Here is a 23,011-nt window from a genome sequence, read left to right on the forward strand (position 1 = left end):
GAGACCATAATAGATTATCTTTTTTAGCAATCATTTAAAATTTCCCAATATGTTAGGACTCTTTTGTGACCACACACTTATATCAGATAAGTCTTGGCCATGACCAATAAGTCATAAAGAAGGTGTGACCAGAAACTGAAAAGAATTAGAAATTATAAACTATATTGCGCTGTTAAGGGGGTTTGAGCTTGGAGAAGCCATAGAGATCAAGAAATCATTTAACCTAGACTCATCGTTTTTTGGTCAATAAGCCAATGCTCAGATATGCTAACTAGTTTGCCCAAGAACACACAGCTAATTATGAGTAGAATTGGAACTAAACTCATTCCAGAATGACAGTCACTAATACTTGAGTGTTTCTGACACACATATTAAATGTTTTACATGCATCGTTGTTGTTTTCATCCTCACCCTGTGAAGCAGGACTATAATTGACTGCATTTTACTGAGGAGCACACGGAGGCATAGAGACATTCAGTAACTTATCCAAGATCACACAGAACTCAGCTATTCTCAATGCAGAGAATGTGTGCTTATCCACTCCTGGCACTGCCATTCACTTGAATTCTTTCTTCCTTTCTTTTTATTATTATTTTTAACTTTATTATATCTTATTAAAGGAATGCCTTATTCCTAACAGTCCATAAACATTGACTTTTCAATGCCTTCCATGTACTCTAAAGATCTGCATTAAACTGGCCACCACTAACTTACTGTAAATAAATTATTTATTGGAAAATGACATACTAGCTATGATTAATATTTAAATAATTAGTAATTTTGCTTGGCTTCTTAGCATTTAAAAAAGTTTTTGGGTGATAGATGGCTCAGGACTTGTTTTTTTTGGGGGGGAAAAATATTTTAATATCAATGTAACTTTTGCAAGTCTTAATGACATTTTAAACCTTTAAAATAGGGGGGAAAAGGGATATCTGTAATACTTTCAACAATAAAGATAGTTTTAAAAAGTTAGTATTAGAGGACAAAATTTCAGAATGTGTCAGTGACCCACTATTGCAATACTTCATTTTATTAAACATAATCACAGTACTTGTACACCAGATTTTCCCATGTAGAATGTCACAAATTTTAAGCAATGTGTAAACTTTATATTTTGCTACACAGGGGACATCCGAAAGTTTCTGATTCACACCTTTTCCTAGAAAATGTCTTCTTCTCATCAACATAATTAACATTGGTCCAGGGCCTTTGTCCAGAGTTTCCTGAGACTCAGTGATTCCTGACTTTATTATGGTTTAGTTGTTCAATACTTCTTTGGATTACATGATCCAATTTAATTCTTCTCTTGCCTTAATGCAGTACTGTAAACTCTCTCTCTCTCTCTTTACCATCCCCCCTCCCCCCCCTCACACGCACCTAATACCTGCTGCAACAAAGATTTACATGTTTAAGGTGATGTCTGTCAGTCAGCTAGGATGCTGAGCTGAGTAGGTCAAATGGGAAAGTGAACAGTAGGAGTGAGCAGACTCGGGAATGGCTCAGGACTCTTAAAACATGTCTAGGTAGGTTTGAACTGATAGGTTCTTTCTTTTGTAAATACTCTATATAACAACCCAAAGCTTTAAAAAAGAATTCCTTTGGTTCTTCTTTTTTTAAAAAAATCACTACTTATCCTTTAAAGATTGAAAACATCACCAAGGAACTGACTTGTGGTAGGTCTGGAAAGCAAAATTTCTTACGTGAGAGCCTCATTGTCTCTTTTTTATCATCTTCCTCTCTCGAGAGCCCCCTCCTCCTCAGTCACGTTCTGGGTAGTTTTATGGCAAAGGTTTCATAAAGAGCAAGTCTACTTTTGAGAGTAAGTGTGTGAAGGGTGATGGACGGGGAACGATGGAGGTGAGAAGTCAGCCCTCTGAAAACAGGATAAGGCATTTGGTGTTGATTTTCTGAGTTTGGCAGCCTCTTATTCTTAAGACTGGTAGACTCACCTTTTTCTCTGTGCTGCCCACACAGAGCCTGAAGTGGATGCCACAGAGGTGGTTATTAGGCTCTACGATCTGCATTAAATGAGTACACAGAGCGGGGGAAATGTGAACTCTGGTCAAGTCCAGGGAAATCTCCACCTGTCTGTCTCTTGTACTCTCGACCATTGGTGACTTTAAATAATTTTCGGTAAAACAAAAACACAGTTGACTTTGTAGCTATCCACGTATATATACCCCCAAAGTAGGTTTTTTTCTTTTGTTTGTTTTAAATGCTTCTAATTTACCATTCTTTGTGAGATTCCTGTTTCATAAATACAGCTGGAATCTGTAATGATTGGATACTCTGAAATCAAAAATGCCCCCCCGCCCCTGCCATTTGTGCTAGAAAGCAAACAGCTTGCAAATGCAGTCTGCAACATGTTGAATACATGTGCTTCTTGGTGAGACATTGCACATAGCTCACTAATTTCAAATACTGCCTATTTATAGCTTCTTCAGAATAATTGTAAGATGTTCTCTCTACTAACATCCTGTAGATTAACATGACTTTTTGAATGGAAATAAATTACTTTTTACTCATGGATGATTCATTTGATAGTCTTCTTTAAATACACACCCCATGGTTTCTCTGCAGTGTGTCACTCGAGTCATCAGCCCATGTTTGCAATAGTCATAGGGTGTGGGATGAGGTCTCATAGAATGTAGAGCTCTCAGATTTCATAGAGGACACTGAAGCTCAGGGATGCTGATGACACCAGCTCTTATAAAGCTCGTTCATGTATATCTAGGACTAGAACTCTCTTTCCGATAACTGAGTACAGTTTCCTTTGCTCTCACCTGCCTTGCCTCATCCTACCTCCCCCATGTGCTGGCACTTGCCACCACAAAAGAATAAAAACCAAAACCAAAACTTCCTAGTTACTGGGATGATAGTGATGATTTTTATTGCAGAAAAATAATAATGTTTTTTAAAAACGTCACACAATTCTGTCCTAAAAAACTTTCCTTTTTTAGATGTGTGTTCTTAGTTCTTGCTTACACTAATACAAAGTGTCGAAACATTAAACATTAAAAATTGTTGTTCATAACATAAACCAAAGCCTAGGTATTTATTTAAATTTATGAGAATTGTCTTTGCCAAATGTAATCTGTTGTCCACATTTTGACTTTTAAGGCTAACTGAATACGTATATGATTTCTTTCTAAATAAATAAATATAGGAGTTCTTTCTATGATTTTGGAAGGATGCTTTTCACAATACCATGCCCCGCAAGACTTTTTCAAGTGTTTGTTATCACTTATTAGTTCTAACATTGGCATTAGAAGGAACACATACCTGATTTTAGGTGGACCTGGTGGTATTTGGTAAGTTCTTTTATCTCTCTGAGCTTGTTTTCTCAGCTGATTCTATGATGTGAATATTAGGCAGGTAAGTACAGGTAAAGCACCTGGCACGGTGCCTGCACATATGTTAACAAAGGCTGGTTTTCTCCCTGTGTGTGCTGTCTCCCAACTGCTGTCTGGATATGATGTTATACATGACTAGAAGCCCAGGGCCGAAATCGCGTGGCCCTGCCCACCCATGTGCCCACTCACGCTGGTCTTTGGTCCTTACATTAGGTCCACAGGCCTTTTTAATATAGATTGGTTTTGCTCACCCAGTAGAATAAAACTAATCAATTCAATTAGGACTCAAGTTGAGTTTGCCCCAGGTACCATCCACATGAGTCTTCTACACCTGAAGTGCTGAGCCAGTTTTATGAGCGGTGGAAAAATAGAGAGCTGGGTTAGGAAGCCGGGGGTGAAGGGCCTAAGCTGGAGCTCTGGGGCCTAACTGGAGAGTGGGAGAGAGACCACTGGGCTCAAAGGTGTGGATGGCTGTCTTAGCTATAACAAACACCGTAGACTGGGTGGCCTAAACAACAAATACTCGTTTCTCACAGTTCTGGATGTTGGAAAGTCCAAAATTAAGGTGCTGGCAGATTTGGTGTCTGGTAAGAACCCACTTACTGGTTTGCAGGTGGCTGTCTTGTGTCCTCACATGGTGGAGAGAGAGATCATCTTTCTCATGTCTCTTCTTCAAAGGGCACTAATTCCACTCATGAGGGCTCACCCCCCAGTCCCGTATCTTTAAGTACCATCACATTGAGGATTAGGGCTTCAACATTTGGATTTGGGGGGAATAAACATTCAGTCCATGGCAATGGACACAGTGAACAGAGGTTTAGAATCTGTGGGCAGGCAGGGGTCTCAGAAACAAAGAAGTGTTCTGTTAGAGAGGTAGGTTTTCAGTAACCAGGATGTAAGTGGAAGGAGGAGGATATTACTAGAAGTGAGAGTGAAGCTTCGGGTCAGGAATCTGAGCCAGTCGAGGAGAAAATCAGGTCAGAGGTCACAGGTAATCAGGAGTTCACAGTGATGCTGAGTAAAGGCTCTCAGTTCATTTGTTGGTTCATGGGCTCCTGTAAACATAGGAATTGATTGCTGAGTGAGGGAAGCTCTCCACCCCCAAACAGAGGGGTCCAGGGTCAGCAGTTAATGGCAGGAGAGTGGGCCACGCTGGTACCTCACACGCAAGGCGGGCACCCCTCCTGTTTTATCTGGGGTGAGCTTGGCTCCTATCTTTTTTTGTCTAGGTGTAATTACTAGTAGAGCCTTCATCCACATTCCATCCAGCCAGACCTGGTCTGGCTGACAAATACTCTATCCATCCTCCACACATATCCATAGTTGCAAGTTAGTGTTGTGTGTATGAATAAAGATCCTCATCAGAGGTTTGTCTGATGTGAGGTTCTATGGTAAGCCCATGGCCTACTTGCCTCATCAGGGGAGCTTGGCTGCTATCTCTTTCCTTATTATTTGAACTCTGAAGAATACTCCACATTACATTTCCCAGCATTCTTTTTTCTCTTGGTTTATTTTTTCCAATGACTGTGTTTTGGCAGTAATCTACTAGTGCCGTAAAGTTTAGTACAATCACACCCAGCAGCATCCATAATTGCACCTCTGCCTGGGGTCTCAGGAGACTCTGTTCCTTCCCTGAGGCTCCCTGGGGTACAGGAGCCCCACCTAACCAGTCCCTTGGTGGCAGGGACTGGTGAGGGAGGGAAAGGGGGAAAGAGGAGGGAGATGAGGCTTTGCCTCCCTTTACTGGTCAGCCTGGTTAGAAGAGTTTTGGGAAGTCTTAGTTGAGTTCTTGGAAATGGAGGTGTGAGGGATTGAAGGTAGGTGGGGTGGGGTGAACAGGGCCCAGGGTACCATCCCAGTGTTGTTGGTAATGCAGTTCCCTTTGGCATGGGTTCTCTGTCCCTTCTGGTAAGAGCTCCAATCCCCAAAAGAAGAGTCGATATTTTCCTCAGGTTCTGCATGAGCTGTTTGGTTTGAATTCCAGCATGGCATGGGGCACTGGTGCTTGGAGGTTGCTTTATGATGCAGTGGAGTGACCCTGGTATGAGGAAGCAGGACTCCTCTGCCCTGCTGGGAAGTGCTTTCCACCTTGGATTTCTCTGTGGTCACTTGATCATGGACTTTGATTGGAAACTCAGAATGGGGACCCTCCTCCTAATCTCATCCTATGGAGAGTCAGTACTTCCTATTGTTACTGCTGCTGTTCTGGGTGGGACACTGAGGGAGCAGATTTGGACCCTGACTAGTGCTGTTTGTTTAGATAGGACTGGGCTGGCTTTAGTCATAAAGTCATAAAGCACATAAAGAGGGCTTGGCCTCTTCAGTCAGTCTTTGTTTCAGACTCATTGTGTCAGCATCTGAGATCTGTAGGAGTTCCTTTTAAAAGCATCGTTTACTTCCATTTTTGTATAATTTTAGTCCCACCTTTTCTGAGCTTTAAACCCTCCCTCCTAAGGTCTTCTCTTGAAACACACACACTCACATTCCCACACATCCACTTCCACACCCTTTCCTCCTAAGGACTTGCCGTGTGTACACACACACACACACACACACACACACACACATGCTCACACACACAACAACAATAACAATAACAACAACAGATCTTTTAGGGGAAAGCATTATCTTATACTTTGTATTGTGTCTCCAGACCCTAGACCCCAAGAAGTGGCCTTGTGGTACACTGCAGAGTCCTAGCCATGCCCATATGCAGAAGATTGTTCCAGCGAGTGGAAGATGGTGTGTTTGTGTTTTCCTTTCCTCCTGTTGCTGTCTTACATTCTGAACTTTTCTCCTTCCTCTGTGGCAGCTGATGTTGACAACTGAATGTGCAAGATGGTTGGACTGAGCCTTTCTTTCTCTCCCCCCTTCCCCCCCATCATATCTTTATGCTTTGGATGGTATGTCAGGCCATGACTTCCATGACTCCTTTAAAAAAATAATAAAGCAGTTGGAGAGCTATGCAACAAGCTTGTGACCTCCCACAGATGAAATAATATAAAAATGTGAGAGAAGGGCAGCTGGTAGGTGGGTGGTTGCATGCCCAGGAAGGTGAGCCTGCATCCTGTTTTCAGAGTTCTGTGGTCCGTGCTGTGGTTCTATATTTCATATTGCTTGTCACTAAGATTCAGTAGATTCTTTCCCTGTAGTATATTTAGCTCTGGGTTACTTATATCTCCCTAAAGAGTACTGATTCTGGGTGATAATAACATACAGATTGTCTTATTAGCTAAATAGAAAAGGGTATGTCCTCCACTCTGTCCCTGGGTAACATCTGTCAATGAGTAATTCTTTTCCATCCAGTTTCTTTTAGTAGAGAGGTAGTGTGATTTGACAGCCTCTGGAACCAGACAGTTTGGGCTCACTTTCTGGGTCTGCATTCTGTTAGCTTTATCAGTAAAATGGGGATAATAATAGTACACACCTTATAGAATTTTACAAAAACCCAGCTAATGCATTAGCAATGTGTCTGCATATAGTAAGCATTCAATAAAATGTTAAAAAATGTGGGAATGTTATTGATAAAAACATATACCTCGATACTCTGGTACTGTTTTTTTTTTTTTAACATTTTTGTTGATTTCAGAGGAAGGGAGAGGGAAAGAGAGATAGAAACATCAATGATGAGATGATGAGAGAGAATCACTGATCAGATGTTTCATGCACGCCTCATTTGGGGGATTGAGCCTGCAACTGGGGCATGTGCCCCTGACTGGAATTGAACCCAGGACCCTTCAGTCCGCAGGCCAATGCTCTATTCACTGAGTCAAACCAGCTAGGGCTCTGGTACTGTTTTTAGAGGCACTGTTATCTGTCTCCTAATTATGTGTATTCTCTAATATGACTAAAGTCTATTATTTGAGAGCTAAGCATGCATTTCTGGGGGACAGCAAAGAAGAGTATTTGAAATGGGAGTGTCCCAGGGAAACCCAGGTAACCTGTGGTAAATGAAATGATGAGAATATGCTCTGTGGTTGAGGAGTTTTAGTCTAACAAACCATAACCTGGAGTTTTAACTGCTGTCGCAAAAATCTGTCAACAGTATGCCAAAACTAAAACTCAAGGATTTTACACATCTGAAACAATAATTCTAAAGTCCCTACAGCATGTCTTGTTATAGTGACTGGGCATTGATTTCAAAACTACTGCTGGTGTGAACAGCTGCAGGTGAAGTCCAACTTAGGTGTCCCCTGGGATTCTCCTGAATGGCTTTAAGCATCTTTCAGGCCAGTTGATTTGCACGAGGTTCGGTGGCGTAGAACTGTGAAACCTAAATCAACCATGTCTTTAAGTGTTGAGTGAATCAGAAGCTGGTCTTGCCCCTGCTGCCTCCCTGACCTAGTTTCCAACCACTTTCCTCTTTTGCTGGCTCCAGCCACATTGGGCTCTGTTCTGCTTTTCCTAAACAAGCCAAGCTCACACTTGCCCAGGGCTTTAAAAAAGCAGCCCCTGACCTGCTTTATTTGTCCTCCTGACACTTCACCAGACCTACTGCATTTAGCGTGTATGCTCCTTGTGTTCTGCCTGTCTTCCTTCTCCCCTCACCCTACCACCAGAACATAAAAGCCCATGGAACCAGTTTCCAGTGATAGAGACTCTGCTTACAGCACTGGCGAAATGGCTTCTCATACTATACTTCCAAAGCAACACAGGGTAAGAGTTCTGTGGCCTTACATCTAGGATTACTGAATCATCTGTCTTCTCAATATGAAAGAATATATTTGGGAAGAAAATTCTGCAGAATACATTAAGTCCCATCTTGGTATGAAGTCATAGTTTGGAGGCCAAAGAGGAGGATCAGGTAGCATTTTCTTTTAGTAAATTAAAATGAATGAAAGGCAAGGCATAATCCTATGCCTTCTGCCTTAACAGGCTGTTTTAATAGAAAATAGCCATGTGGGCCATGAACTTTTTATTTGTGGGTAAATGAATAAAGGATATTATTCACACTGTTCTCATTGGTCCTCGTGTAAGGTCCCAAGTGGGGAACTTCTTTTAGACTCTCATGCCACATGCCATGATATATTTTTTTTCTTTTTCTTGAGAAAGAAGATGGGATGCTATTATTTTTTCCTTGATAAAGAAAAGGATATTACTTTTTTGTTGTGTTTTTGGCCAATAGGAAGCTCAAAACCACTCTTAATACTCAGATTTGGGAATTATATTAGCTTGAATGTGTCACGCTTTTGCTGTTTCTTCTCTAGTGTGGCCTTGACTTTTATTTATTTATTTATTTATTTATTTATTTAATATTTTTTTATTGATTTTTTACAGAGAGGAAGGGAGAGAGATAGAGAGTTAGAAGCATCGATGAGCTGCCTCCTGCACATCTCCTACTGGGGATGTGCCCGCAACCCATGTACATGCCCTTGACCGGAATCGAACCCGGGACCCTTCAGTCCGCAGGCTGACGCTCTATCCACTGAGCCAAACCGGTTTCGGCAGACTTTTAAATTCTATTTATCTAGTTGCATATCTGACTTTTATTTTGAGGTACTCTAAATCTTTTCTGGAAAGAACTAGAGAATCACAAACAATTTTATCCCCTTCTCATCTCTTAATGTAAGGTAGCCATCTTGGTTTTGAAATTCACTTGCCTTTGTGTGTTTTTACTTGGATAATGCTCCTGAAAGAAATATCTGTGTTTGCTTAGGTAGAATTTCCATTCCTTTGGCAGATAAGGTCAGGTAAGCAATTTTAGATCAGTTGGATAGGGAGGTAAGAAACTATAAATAATCAGAGTACAGTTTTGAGTTAAATATCTCACTGGCTTTATCTGATTTATTCTAATTGCAAGAGTTTGCTTACTTTGTAGTTGAGGGCTTTAAACTAAATATGCACTGTTATGAGAAAACCAGATAACTGGCTTTTGAATTTTTTTTGGCTTTTGAATATGAAAATACAATTTCTTAAGCATAGTTATTTCCAAAGGATTTGAGTTTTTTCATTTGGTAACTGAGTGCCGTCCTGTGTTCGAAGATTTACTGTAGTTGGTGTGGATGTTTACAAGTGATGCTTAACTAGCTGAACTTCCTTTTGAGAAGCTTACATTCTACTAAACTGGTTTTCAAAATTGGTGTGTCAAATTGGTAACTCATGAGCAATTAAGGAAATATCTTTCCCCTTAGAAAATCAGTTTGCTTAGTGACTTGAACTTAATGCTTAATGTAGTGAGTAGGTCTTTTCCAGGTGTTTGTTTCTAGAGTTTTCCTGAGGGGTCTATACAAATTAATAGAAAATAGTCATGTTTTTCTTTTGCTAAATAAGAATTCCTAAATAAATAATTTATTCTAGCGATGAAGGGTGCAGTTTGTATTTTGTTGCCTTATCAATGGCTCCAGTGGGGTATCGATCCAAAATGAAGAATGCTATTATTTACTTTTTAACCTGGACCCAACAGTGAACTATTTGACAAGATCCTATCTCTTGGCAAGTCTGATAGGTTTTTGTTTTGTCCCTCCCTCAATAAAGACTTGTAATATTTGTAGCCTAGTGCAGCGGTTCTCAACCTGTGGGTCGCGACCCCTTTGGGGGGTCGAACGACCCTTTCACAGGGGTCACCTAAGACCATCGGAAAACACATATATAATAATTACATATTGTTTTTTTGATTAATCACTATGCTTTAATTATGTTCAATTTGTAACAATGAAATTGGGGGTCACCACAACATGAGGAACTGTATTAAAGGGTCACGGCATTAGGAAGGTTGAGAACCACTGGCCTAGTGGTATGATTTTAGAATCTCCAAAGGAAATGGTATCCATGATAAGGAAGGAACTTTTTTATTCTAGATTTTTCTTCACTGTATTTCTAACATTGAGAAAATTACTCAAAGACATTTGGCAAAGTGAAGAATGAAGAATAAAATGGATTGAGTGTGTGGAGTGTATTCATCCAAGTAATGTTTACTAAACTGATGAAAGACCCAGCAGCCTGGGCACAGATAAGTCTGAAGGATATTTCTCCTCAGGGAGTTTATATCTAATTAAGGAGGCTAGGCACACTCTTAGAGTTAACAAATATGTTAGGCAAACTAGTTGCACAATCTGTTGGAAGTGAAGTCGCTGCCATTTTGCTTAGTGAACTTTCCTGATTGAAAGAAAGCTTTGTACTTCCGTGTACTAACTTTAGGTCTAGAGTATGAGAACCCCATAAGGCTTGATTTAACAGGTGTCAGCTTTAGGACTGAGCTCAATTGGGAAGAACTTGGGGAAAAGAAACCATTCTAAGGTGATATTAATGACAATACTTTTAATAAAACTTAGTTTAACTAATTGTATTTCCTGGCCTGCTGCAGCCACAGAAATATTAATTGCCTGGAAATGTTTATTTGGAGAAAAAGGGACTTTAATATTGGATTGGTAAGTGAATAAAAAACTGTGGATTTTAAGTAAATATTTCTATTCACATTTGTGGTAAAAAACATTGGGCCTACTTAACCAGATTACCTACTGTGGACTTGTGTTGTTATAGTATAGGTGTATAGATCTAAGTTTAAAAGGTTTAGCACTTGGGGAAACTGGATCCTGAGATTATGTAAGAGAACAAGGCCCCTTCTACCCTCTTGAGTACTAAATTCCTCAGGTCTCAACTTGAAAAGCAAGGGTAAACACTGGTATTAATCAGCATATCTTTGAAATAAAAGTTTTTTAAAAGAAATAATTTTTTGATAAAAAAGTCTTGCATTATTATACTTTTTTTTAATCTACCACTTAAAATCAGTGTTTAGTTTTGATTGTTTTTTTAGTGCTTTTTTTTTAAATGTTAATCCTCACTTGAGGATATTTTTCCATTGATTTTCAGAGAGAGGGTGGAAGGGAGCAGGAGAGACACAGAGAGAGTAACATAGATAGATGTGAGAGAGACAGATCAGTTGGTTGCCTCCCACATGGGCCCTGTCCTGGGCTGGGGATGGAGCCTGTGACTGAGGTACGAACCCAGGACACTTGATTCCACAGGCCGATGCTCTGTCCACTGAGCCAGATTGGCTAGGACATTTTTTCTTAGTTTTTAATACATGTGATACATTACTAGATCTCAGAATACTTTGGGAATATTTAATTTAATAAAATATCCTTTGCTATTCAGTGATCTGATCATTTTTATTAATTAAATTTTCAGGGTTCCCAACTTTTTCATCAACAAATAATTTTTAAAAAAAATATATATTTCTTTATTGATTTCAGAGAGGAAGGGAGAAGGAGAGAGAGATAGAAACATCAATGATGAGAGAGAATCACTGATTGGCTGCCTCCTGCACGCCCCCCACTGGGGATCGAGCCCACAACCTGGGCATGTGCCCTTGGCCGGAATCGAACCCGGGACCCCTCAGTCCACAGGCTGACGCTCTATCCACTGAGCCAAACCGGCTAGGACAACAAATAATTTTTGAACATTGTGACTTTCCTTGATTTTGTAGTAAACATCCTTATTCCTGTTTTATAGTTGGAAAAAAAGCAAGATTCAATAGTGTAAGTTGAATACACTATTAGGATTGTAATTGTCTTAGGAAAAAATCAGTGTCTTCCCTCTCACATCTCTCCTTTACTCTCACACTACTACCAAACCCACAACTCTTCTGACACCAGATGTGAGGGGTTCCCCCCCACCCCCAAGCAATTCTCTGCAACAGCAGCTGGATGTCCTATAATTTAACTCAATTCTGACACTATCTGCCAGAGACAGTATCAGATCCCACAGGTTAAGGGTTAGTTCCAAGAAACTGCCCCCTACTTCAGATGCCAATCACAGGCCCCCAGGTTATTCACAACTTCTGCCTGATGTGGGTATAGATTTGCGGTTCCTACAACTCCCTCCTTGGTTCGATTAATTTGCTAGAGAGGCTCACAGAACTCAGGGAAACATGTTTATCAGTTTAGTACAGATGAACAGCCAGACAGAGACACAGGGCAGTGTCTGGGAGGATCTGAGCACAGGAGCTTGTGTCGTTGTGGAGTTTGGGGTGCATCACCCTCCAGCACGTGGATGTGTTCACCAACACAGAAGCTCTCCAAACCTCTAGTACATTGGGGATTTTTATGGAGATTTCCTCATATAAGCATGATCAATTATTAACACAGTCTCCAGCCCCTCTCCCCTCTCTGAGGAATGGGCAGGGGACAGGGGGCAGGGATGAACAAGCTTCTAACCATGGCTTGGTCATTCTGGTGACCAGCCCCCATCCAGGAACCCACTCAGAGTCACCTCATTAGAACAAAAGATGCTCCTACTGCTCTTATCACTTAGGAGAATACAAGGGTTTTAGGAGTTATGTGCCAGAAACCTGGGGGCCGAGACCAATATAGATATTCTCTATTATCTCACACTAATGCTACTGAATACTACTATGAATACTTCTTCCCAATTATGCAGGTTTCACTAATATCACATAGCATAGAAAACTTTCATTTTTTAGGGGAATTTCCCAGTTGTTGACTGCTTTCAAACTCAGTGTTCTTTTATGTTTATTTTTTATTGTGGTAAAATACACAAAATAAAATTTACCATCTTATCCATTTTTGACTGTATAATTTAAGTGGCATTAAATACATTCACATTAGGTACAACCTTCACCGTCATCCTTCTCTGGAACTTTTTCATCTCCCCAAACTGAAACTCTATACCCATGAACGCTAACTGCATTCTCCTCCCTCATTCCCTAGGAACCACCATTGTACTTTCTGTACCTATGAATTTGACTACTCTGGGTACCTCATAAAGTATTCATCTTTCTGTGACTTGCTTATTTCACTTAGTATAAGGTCTTCAGGATTCATCCATGTCGTATGTAGTATGTGTCAAAATGTCATTCCTTCCTAAGGCTGAATAATATTCCATTGTATCTCTGTACCACATTTTGTTTCTTCATCCTTCAGTGGATCTAACTTTTTTATACTGTGGGTCACAATCAGCATTTTAAAACATAAAATGCAATAGGAAATGTGTCCATTTTAGGGATCAGTACTATTTTGTGAAACGTGTGTGTGTGTGTGTTGTACTAAAACCCTTTTGTTTGTTTGTGGGTTTTTTTTTTGCATTTTTTACAGAGTAGAGTTGCACTCTCAAGTATCTACCAGATATTTTTCACGTTGAGAGCTACACAATCTTTCCTGTGTTGTGGGAGGGACAGAGTGAGAAAGAAGGAACAGGGGGAGCTGTTAACTCATGGGGCCTACTTATTTAAAAAAAAAATCACATGTGCGCAGTGATACACATGTGGACATCTGAATTCAAGTGAATCAGATGTGAGCCTGATAGCATTATTTGTAAACAGTTTTTAGGCTTTTTCCGTGAATCCTCTTTCTTCCACAGTGCCCTGTAGGACTCGGGCTGTGCCAGCTGGAAAGGCCTACGGGCCCTGTGTTTCGTCAGGCTTGGGGCAGGAGTTCAGTGTACTGGACAGACCTGAAGTTGGTTCACTAAATGTACCCATACAGTGGTATATACCTCTATAATTGTAATTTCGGATTCTTGCCTCGATTTAGATTTGCTATTTCCTACTAATTTATTAACAACAATATAGGACTGGAAGGAAACGTTCTTGGCTTAGAGAGGTAGACCCTTCCACTCAGAGGCACAAAGGTAGTAAGAATTGGGACTAGAGTTAGGCCCTTCTTCCCCTGATTTCAGCCTTTCCCCCACTATATTAAACACTTAAACCAAAATAGAAAATCTCAGCACCTTTCATGAGTGGCCTGTAATGTCATGAATTATGAACCTTAGGAGTGCAAATTTTAGTTGTCTTAAAGCTTGTGTGCTATAGGTAGTGCAGTGGCATTATAATGAATATTAAACCTCAACTTCCTTCGGTTGGGGAGGGTATTTTTAAGTAGTTGGAGAGGTGACTGGCACATGGTTAAGGTGTGAATGTTGGGCTGGGATGTTGCATATGCAGGCGTGGGAAGTTCCCAATGCATTTGACGTGCTCATATATGTGTATTTTCTCACCACTTAATGAGGGAGCTGATTCAGAGGGGAAAATGTTTGTTTTTGTTAATAGATCTCAGTTAACTTGTATAGAGGGTATTTGCTTTCAAGCAGAGTAACTGATGTTTAATGCATAACTGCATTATACTTGTGCTGCTGGAGACAGTGTGTTCCATTGGCCTGGAAGGTCTGTAACTGGTACTAGAGTTGGAACAGTTTGTTGTTTTCCATTGTTTGCTCTTGTTTCTGTGTCTTACGAAGTTGCTACAGCGTGTTCCATTGGTCTGGAAGGTCTGTAACTGGTACTAGAGTTGGAACAGTTTGCTGTTTTTCATTGTTTGCTCTAGTTTCTATGCCTATCAAGTTGCTATGGTGTCTCCCTTTGAACTTGAACTCTGATTTTTTTTTTTTAAATTTCCAAAAAGAGAGCTTCTGGGTGGGGGAGGGAAGTTTGGTGGTAAATTCTTGTTTTAGGTGCTTTTCTTCACCACCAGAAGGAACTGCTACTGTTAGGAGGTGCATTCTTACTGCAATCTTTTTATTTGTTGCCGTGGACAAGGAGGCCTGCAGATATCCAAAGAGGTTAGTGTTCATTCTCCGTAACCTTTTGTCTTGTAGGCCTTGAATAGGTGACAAGTGTGCTGCAATTTTCTCAGCAAACTTTTTCTTACTACTGGGTGATTTTTCAAAACTTTGAATGTTCATGATTAAAGTATAAACAAGAAAAAGTGTATCTGAAGTAGGAATAAACTTGAGCTCTGCCCATTAGTCACTGAATAACCTATTCCTTCAAACATGTGAACTTGTGGGTTTGACAAACAGCAGACCTATATAAGACTAAATAAAAAGTCATCTTTTTATAGTTTTGGATATTATATCTTTGCCAGGGAAAGAACTCTGCAGTAGGCTTTTTGCAATCAAAAACTATTTTTTTCTCCTAAGATTTCTTCAAATATCTACCTATCTCTGTCATGAGTTGCTCTTGGTTTACCTTTTAAAAATGTCTTTTTATGTTATGTAAGTTTTTTTCTCCATTATTTAATTCATATTTCTTTCATTCAGTGTCTGGGTTCCTGATGATTAAGTTGTACTCTTCTTTAAAAAAAGATATCCACTTCTGGTAAAATATGGCAATCCAATGAAAATTATAAGACATATGTATTTTGAAGTTACTCATTTTAACAAACTAGCACTTGATTTGAAATTGTTTTGCTCATTGCCTTCATCTTCTCCCTAGTAGTTGTAGATATAAAGAAACACTAATATGTGATGACAGCAACAACAACAACAAAACATTCTGATATGCTGTTAATTTGCTTCTTATTCCTTGGTTGGGATTAGGAAAGATGATTTCTTGGGTGTCCACTATAGAAGAAGTATGTCACCCGGCTGGCTCAGTAGTTGAGCGTTGATCTATGAACAAGGAGGTCACAGCTCAATTCCCTATCAGGGCACATGCCCAGGTTTTGGGTTTGATCCCCAATGTGGGGCATGCAGGAGGCAGCCGATCAATGATTCTCATCAATGTCCGTCTGTCTGTCTGTCTGTCTGTCTCTCTCTCTCTTTTCCTCTCTGAAATCGGTAAAAATATATTTTAAAAAAGGAGTATGTTGAATCTCTATTCCTGTCTAATGAGAATAGGTATTTAAATGTTCTCCTTCATCGTGGTGTAATAATGATTTTCACAGTGGTTTTGTCTTATCTTGCTACATACTACTTCACCATATTTGTGCCTGGCCTACGTACACAAATATTTGATGACAATGTAATGTTGATCTAGACCAGGGGTCCTCAAACTACGGCCCGCAGGCCACATGCAAATACAAATATTGTATTTGTTCCCGTTTTGTTTTTTTACTTCAAAATAAGATATGTGCAGTGTGCATAGGAATTTGTTCATAGTTTTTTTTTAAACTATAGTCCGGCCCTCCAACGGTCTGAGGGACAGTGAACTGGCCCCCTGTTTAAAAAGTTTCAGGACATTACACACAACACACACACACACACACACACACACACACCTTTTTTTTTTTTGGCTAGGTGCATTTGCAGTGTTTTTTCACTTGAGAAAAAACATGGGCTAACCATATTAACATAGGGTTCTCATGTACTTTGTATGTAGTGATAAATGCCATCTTAATACTGGCTTGACTTTTGAAAGCTTTAATTTATAAAAGGATTCTCTTTCTGTGGCTAATGAGAATGATTTAGAAATTATTTATTGGTAAAGGCATTTGTGTAAATTGGACTTGGTTGGTGAAGGTTTGCTTCAGTTTCTGTGTTCAGTTTCTGGTTTTTGATGAGCCCTTGGCTGGCCCAGCCTGCATGGTTGCATGCTGGGCTGAGGCTGGGGAGTGTCTTACTGTAACGCTCCTGAATCCTGGGGAACCCACAAAAGCACACCATTGAGGCACAGAGTCCAAGTTCTCCTTCATGAAGCACAGCCTTGAATTGATGGGCTAGATGGGGAGAGAGAAGTCATGGGCTACATGAGAAAGGAGGCAAAGGGCACTCGGTTCCCGAAGGGTCCAGTAACCATCATGTCTCCCGGTGAACTATGAGCTTGCTGTCCTTTTTTTGTTTGGTTAGGGCCCTGCACTCTCAGGCCTGGTTTAACTCTGTCTTCTCCCAAATTTGAGAGCAAGGTTTGACTGAAAAGAAGTACTTGAGTTGTTCTTGAGTCAAGGGAGTTCTTTTTGAATACATTTTTTTCTAAATAATGCTAAAGGTTTTTGCTGAAACAATATGTTTTATTGTTGAGTTTTTCTAGCTTCCATAGGACTTAAATCTCTAGGTGGTATGCGCACACATACACACACACACACACACACACAACAGAAAATACAACTCACCATGATAAAACACAACAGAAACCCTCCCCATCTTCCTTCTGTGCTGATGTGATAACTTTGACATTTTATTGTCAATAAATATATTTCTCTACTTTTACTTCTGTATTAGTTATTGACAGTTACATAAGCAAATTCATGAGGATTTTCTGGATTCGGTTAACACATACATGTGTTAGTGAGATGTGAGAGACTTAAGGAGAATCTTAGGGTTGGGTGAAGATTTGAATATCAGAACAAAGATGATGATTTGTGAAACAGAGAATTGAGTCCCAAGATGAAAGGACTTTTAGACAAGAACCAGAGGAACTCATTCTGGAGCTCAGAAAATTCCTAATCTCTTTTCTTCAGAACAAATAGCTACTTTCAGTGTGTGAAATTACACCTATGCTTATGTCCCACAGACCATCGGAAAACAGCTTCCCTGGAGTAGCCATTGGTATGTCACCATCCATCAACCCTGCAAACTATATGGGATAATATCCCACACCATTCCCATTCTCCCTGTGGTTGCCTCTGTGGGATTCTCTAGCTCTGGGACTCATGGAACTTTCCCCTCTCACCCTAGACACGTGGTCGGCAAACTGCGGCTCACAAGCCACATGAGGCTCTTTGGCCCCTTGAGTGTGGCTCTTCCTAAGCCTTACGAGTACCCTAATTAAGTTAATAACAATGTACCTACCTATATAGTTTAAGTTTAAAAAATTTGGCTCTCAAAAGAAATTTCAATTGTTGTACTGTTGATATTTGGCTCTGTTGACTAATGAGTTTGCCGACCACTGCCCTAGACTTTCCACTGTGTGCTCTGACTCTGCTCCATCTTCTTCAGCTAGCTTCTTCCCTCAAGTTGCTCCTGTTCCTGATTGAATCCGGCTGTCTGGGTTTGCTACTGTCTCAGGCCCTTATGAATGAAGAATGAGCCTTTTCCCACACATGTTCTGATTACTCTTAAACTTACACCAAAAGTCTGAGCCACCACATTTCCATGAAGAGTTCTCCCCTGGGACTGTGTTTCATCCTGGTGATCTTCCTGGACCTCTGCAGCCTGGTCTCAGAGTTTTCTGGGCTCCTTTTATTAAAACTCAGCACACTTTATGGCTACGCCTTTGTTAATGTCTGCTTCCTGCATTTGAATATAAGCATCACAAGAACAAGGACTTCATTTTGTCACTGCTTTATCCTCACTGTTAAAAAGTGTGCTGGGTACCTGCTACATACTTGATAAATATGTATTTCAATGAAAGAGGTGTTTTTTTTCAGCCTGATTTTTTAAAAAGTGTGATTGTTATGTTTCTTTGTAGGAACTGGGAAAACAGGACAATGACAGAATTTTTGTTCTTGAGATACTAGGAATATCTATAGTGTTGTTATAGTTTTGGGCCTTTGCTTGCATTGTTGTTGATTAGAAAGTAAACAGGAATTAAATGGGTGTGTTTTTTAAATTTATCTTTATTGTTGAAAGTATTACAGTTCCCCTTTTCCCCCAATAACTCCCTCAACCCCACTCCAGCTCCCTCCCCAGGACTTCACAGCACTATTGTCTGTCCATGGCTTATGCATATATGTATATACATTCATTGGTTAATCTCTTCCCACCCACCCACCTCCTCCCTCTGAGATTCTTCAGTCTATTGCATGCTTTAGTATCTCTGGATCTATTTTGTTCATCAGTTTATTGTGTTTGTTAGATTCCACATATGAGAGACATCATGTGATACTTGTCTTTCTCTGACTGACTGATTTCACTTAGCATAATACTCTCCAGGTCCCTCCCTGCTGTCTCAAAGGGTAAAAGATTCTTCTTTTTTACTGCTACGTAGTATTCCATGGTGTAAATATACCACAGCTTTATATCTACTCATCTACTTATGGGCACTTGGGCTATTTCCGGATCTTAGCTATTGTAAATTGCACTGCTATGAACAAAGGGGTGTATATATTCTTTCTGATGGTGTTTCTGGTTTCTTAGGATATATTCCTAGAAGTGGGATCACTGGGTCAAATGGCAGTTTTATTTTTCATTTTTTGAGGAAACTCCATACTGTTCTCCACAGTGGCTGCACCAGTCTGCATTCCCACCAGCAGTGCACTAGCGTTCCCTTTTCTCCATATCCTCGCCAGCACTTGTCGTTTGTTGATTTGTTGACAGTAGCCATTCTGACCAGGTATGAGGTGATACCTCATTGTCATTTTAATTTGCATCTCTCTGATGATTAGTGACTTTTTTAAGCATTTCTTATGTCTGTTGGCCATCTGTATGTCCTCTTTGGAGAAGTGTCTGTTTGGGTCCTTTGCCCATTTTTAATTGGATTATTTGTCTTCCTTTTGTTAAGTTGTATGAGTTCTTTATATATTTTGGAAATTAACCCCTTCTCAGATGTATCATTGGCAGATATGTTCTCCCATATAGTGGGCTCCCTTTTCATTTTGTTAATGGTTTCTTTTGGTGTGCAGAAGCCTTTAATATTGATGTAGTCGCATTTGTTTATTTTTTCCTTTGTTTCCCTTGCCCTTGGTGATGTATCCACAAACATATTACTACAATAGATGGCTGAGATTTTGCTGCGTCTGGTTTCTTCTAGGATTTTTATGGTTTCATGACTGACATTTAAGTCTTTTACCCATTTTAGTTTATTCTTGTGTATGGTGGTGTAAGTTGATGGCCTAGTTTCTTTTTCTTTCTTTCTGTTTTTTTTTTTTTTTTTTTTTTTGCATTCTTTTCATTGAGTTCTGGGCACTGGTAGTTGGAAGGGAGCATGTGTCATTTGGCCTGCAGTGTTCACAGAATTGCTTGTGTGATTTTGGTAGGAGGAAGTAAAAACAAATGATGACGAAGGTAAGTGTGTATCTGGCACCACATCGGAATCATGCTCTTACCCAGATATAGTTTGATATATATGTTTTTTAAACCAACAAGTGGAGAGGTAGCAGTGGTTAGAGATCTACATCTCTGATTTTCTGGGGTCCTGTTTACCTTGCAATAGCTGCTTTGAAAATTGAATACTGAAATATACTAAGTATTTGGCTGGAAGAGGAAGGTTTCACCCAACAGAGACACTAATCTGTGAAAGGTTTTGGAGAGTCTCATATTAAGCAGACATCATTGACAAGGAAACAGAATAATGCATGGGTTTATTTATTTGATAAAGAGAGCCTTTTCTCTATAGCCTAGTGTAGCGGTTCTCAACCTGTGGGTCACGACCCCTTTGGTGGTCGAACAACCCTTTCACAGGGGTCGCCTAAGACCATCCTGCATATCAGATATTTACATTACGATTCATAACAGTGGCAACATTACAGTTATGAAGTAGCAACGAAAATAATTTTATGGTTGGGTCACAACATGAGGAACTGTATTTAAAGGGCCAGAAGGTTGAGAACCACTACTAGTGGTTCTCAAACTTTTTGATCTCAGGACCCTTTTACATTGTTTAAAAAGTAGTTGAGGCCCCAAAGAATTTTTTCTGTTGTTATATCTATTGATATTTACTGTGTTAGGCATTAAAACTAAGAAAGTTAAAATTCACTTAAAATCAACAAAAGTAACAATAAACACATTACACATTGACAAAGAGATCTTTTGTGATGAAAAAATAACTTTTCGAAACAAAAAAGTGAGATGAATGACATTGTCTGCATTTGTACAAGTCTCTTTAATGATTATTTATTTATTATTTGTTAATCGTCATCCGAGGATATCTTCTCCACTGATTTTTAGAGAGAGTGAAAGGGAAGGAGGGAGAAGGGGGGGTTGGCGGAGAGAGACAGAGAAACATCAGTGTGAGAGAGACACATCAGTTGGTTGCTTCCATATGCACCCCAACAGGGTCTGGGTATTGAACTTGCCACCCAGGTATATGCCCTTGACAGGGAACTGAACCCGGGACCCTTTGGTGCACTGGCCGATGCTCTAACAACTGAACAACACTGGTTTGATTTTTTAAATGAAAAATAACTCTTTTCAAAACAAAGAATTTAGTGAGAAGAGTGGCACTGTTTTATAACTTTTTAAATCTGTTTCATTATTAGCTTTAAGAGAAAGTACCTGGGTTCTCATATCTATTTCTGCGTGGTCTGTTGATAAGTTGTATTGGTTAAGTGTATGCAGAAAATCCAATCTCACACAGCTATGCAATTGGGAAAGGCAGGAGCATTGAAATAATCTTTTCAGATAGATATGGATATTCTTTGATGTCAAACCAAAACTTGACAACTAGTAGTTTCTTAAAGGTTAGATACAATGTGGATTTTAGAACCATAACAATAATCTTTTTCTACTCCGTTATGTTAAAATTCTTTAATTTATCTTGCATTTTGAATAGGACAGAAGAGGGATGGATAGTTAAGTCAGTTATAATACATCCATATAATTGTGGTAGTTAGTTAGACAAGCATGATCAGAGTAAGGATGATGACCCAATATAGAAGGTCACCAGGAGGAAAGCCCCACTGCCTAGCAAGGGGCAAAACTGGAAAAACAAGGACCTTGCCCCCAGGTTAACCTTTCCTCCCCTAACATATTACTGGTCATATGATTTAGACCTTTCATATTGCTAGTCAGGTGGTTTAGACTTCATGTTGCTGGTTATGCAGTTCGGACCCTTCCTCTGGCATCTCGATAGTCATGTGGTAGTCCCTCTTAGGGGAAGAACAAGGGATTGAAGATTGGCCTCATGTGACTCTCATGCGGGCCGGGCCCTTGCATGACCACTCCCTTAGGCATTAACCTTTAGGGATAACATTTAGGCCTCAGTGTGTTTCAGCTCCAGGCCCAGAAAAGCAGCAAAACCAGACAAGTGATGCCATGTCTGACGTTAGAGTCAGCTGCATTGACTAATTCCCCTCTGCCCTGGCACTGACCAAGCAGTGGAGACCATGACCCTGAAAGGACACACCTGGAAAGCTAATGAGTATTCTATGGAGATCCTCCCCTGGGACCTCCCTTAAAATTCCCCCACCCCCTTAAAAGTCCTAAGGCAGTGGTTCTCAACCTTGGCTGCACATTAGAATCACCTGGGAATCTTTTTAAAATCCTGATTTCTGGGCCTCATCCTCTAGAAATTCTGTTTCTTTGTTATGGGGTGGAGCCACAACATTAGTAACAAAGAAACAGAATTTCTGGAGGATGAGGCCCAGAAATCAGGATTTTAAAAAGATTCCCAGGTGATTCTAATGTGCAGCCAAGGTTGAGAACCACTGTCCTAAGGACTGAGGACCCATCAGACCTCCTGGGCATGGGCACAAAAGTGCCTTTCCTCTTCCTCTCTTCTTCCCCCTAGGTGTTACCTTTACCTTTCTCTCTCCTAAGCTCAAGGGCCTTCTTTCTGAACCCATTTCTTCTGCAGCTCACTTCTTCTACCTCTGTGACTTTTTAAGTAAACTTTTATAGTTTGAGTCTTGACTCTGAATTCCTTTTTAGCCAGAACTCAAGTACTAAGGTAGCTGAACCAAGGTCCAGTCTGGCTCCAGTGGTGCTGTTTTTGTTCCCATCATAATGGCACATTATGCAGCCATAATTTAAAAGCATTTTCCTACAGATGAAAAGCTTTTAAGTGTAATAAATTAATTGTCTACTCAGTATGATCCCAATTTTGCTAAAAAAATGAAGAGGTGTGTGCATTAATTGAAAGGAAAATATATTGAAATAAGAATATGTTTAGTGGTGCATTCATGGATATTTTCTTTTCGTTATACTTTTCTGTATTTCCTAAATTTTCTATGATCAGCGCATTGCTTCTAAACTCAGGGGGAAAAATAAGTTTCTTGTTTTAAAAATACAGAAATAAGGATGTCTATTAAATTGTTTTCCTCATTCATAGGCCACCTTTTATAAGTAAAACCCCAGTATTTATTTATTTATTTATTTATTTATTTATT

The 23,011-nt window shown here is 39.9% G+C and overlaps 1 protein-coding gene across 2 annotated transcripts in view; it reads left to right on the forward strand.

The window, feature by feature from the left end:
- Positions 1-23,011, forward strand: part of FAM107B (family with sequence similarity 107, member B) — a 253,775-nt gene that overhangs the window by 186,621 nt on the left and 44,143 nt on the right. The window contains exon 1 of one of the 2 annotated variants that reach the window (XM_005878888.2): positions 14,800-14,867. The exons of the other annotated variant lie outside the window; for it this stretch is intronic. The gene's annotated coding sequence lies outside the window, so the exon portion shown is untranslated. Of the gene's footprint in view, positions 1-14,799; positions 14,868-23,011 lie in introns of those variants that run through there. 2 annotated transcript variants of the gene reach the window in all.

The sequence above is a fragment of the Myotis brandtii genome, unplaced genomic scaffold (assembly GCF_000412655.1).
Source record: "Myotis brandtii unplaced genomic scaffold, ASM41265v1 scaffold576, whole genome shotgun sequence".
NCBI lineage: Eukaryota > Metazoa > Chordata > Mammalia > Chiroptera > Vespertilionidae > Myotis > Myotis brandtii.